The sequence below is a fragment of the Urocampus carinirostris genome, chromosome 6 (assembly GCF_059441175.1).
Source record: "Urocampus carinirostris isolate Australia breed hairy pipefish chromosome 6, RoL_Ucar_1.0, whole genome shotgun sequence".
Lineage (NCBI taxonomy): Eukaryota > Metazoa > Chordata > Actinopteri > Syngnathiformes > Syngnathidae > Urocampus > Urocampus carinirostris.
Window position 1 is genome coordinate 2291968 of NC_142354.1, and position 1370 is coordinate 2293337.

Consider the following 1370-nt stretch of genomic DNA (forward strand, 5'->3'; position numbering starts at 1 on the left):
AACACATCAAGGTGTTAAAATGGACAAGTCAAAGTCCAGACCTCAATTCAATTGAGAATCTGTGGAAAGAACTGAAAACTGCTGTTCACAAACGCTTTCCATCCAACCTCACTGAGCTTGAGCTGTTTTGCAAGGAGGAATAGGCAAAAATATCAGTTTCTCGATGTGCAAAAGTGATAGACATACTCCAAGCGACTTGCAGCTGTAATCGCAGCAAAAGGTGGCGCTACAAAGTATTAACTCAGTGGGGCTGAATAATTTTGCACACCCACTTTTTCGTTTTTTAAATGTTAAAAAAGTTTAACATATCAAATAAAGTGTGTTCCACTTCATGACTCTGTCCCGCTTATTGTTGATTCTTCGCGAGATATTGCATTTTTATATCTTTATGTTTGAAGTTTGTTATGTGGCAAAAGGTCACAAAGTTCAAGGGGGGCAAATAGTTTCGCAAGCCACTCTATGTGTGTGTGTGTGTGTGTGCTGGGCGAGCATGACCGCCTGTGTGCGCGACTGTGATAGGCGGGTGTAAGTTGTCAGTCAAACAGCAGGTTGGGTGCACAAGCCAATGTGGCCACCGAAACAAACTAGGGAGAATGGGGTTTGGGGTTTTTAAGGGTTATTGTTCTATCTTCGTTATTCATTATCCATTATCCGTTATCGGTCAGTTCATAATACGCTACAAAGCCTAGGAGCCGGGACACTTACTCTCAGCCAAAAGGCCAAGCTAAGGTCCTAGCCCTAAAGCCTTGCTGCGATCATTGCGAATGCACCGTTCCCAGAGGTACTGCAATACCGGGCCGATGCGTGGAGTGGACAGAGCAAGCTCCTATTCCATCTCCGGATTGCAAAAATCAAAGTCAAAAACTATAGAAATGATCCCTAAGAGTATAGTCTGAGAGATAGCTTATAGCGGCTTGTTGTATTGGAAAGAAACATAAATTAATTCAGACTTTGAGTAAAGTCAGAACAGCGCAAAGTAATGGTGATCACCAGCGGGTCCTACGTGGAATATTATCATGTTCGGGAAGCAACTGAACCGGTGGCGGGAGAGAAGTATACAGGTAATTACACTACAGGAAACGTTAGGCCTCTGTAATAGCAAACAAAGTCTCCTCAACCAAATATTAACATTCATGTTCTCATGTGGCCAAGTAGTTATTTGCAGCTATATCACACAAATAAATTGTTAAAAATCATGCATTTTTATTTCTGGATTTTTCATTTTAGTTTATCTCTCTCACAGTGGACATGCAACCAGTGTTCCCTCTAAGCTGTGCGCGTGCGCAATTGCGCACTGCTTGCACATTCTCAGCGCACAAGAAAATCTAGCCAGCGCACAAAAATGAGGGCTCAAAATTACTAATTAAGAA

At 42.3% G+C, this 1370-nt stretch overlaps 1 pseudogene; it reads right to left on the reverse strand.

The window, feature by feature from the left end:
- Positions 1–759: 759 nt before the first annotated feature.
- On the reverse strand, positions 760–901 carry LOC148363533 (U2 spliceosomal RNA; annotated as a pseudogene).
- Positions 902–1370: the final 469 nt, after the last annotated feature.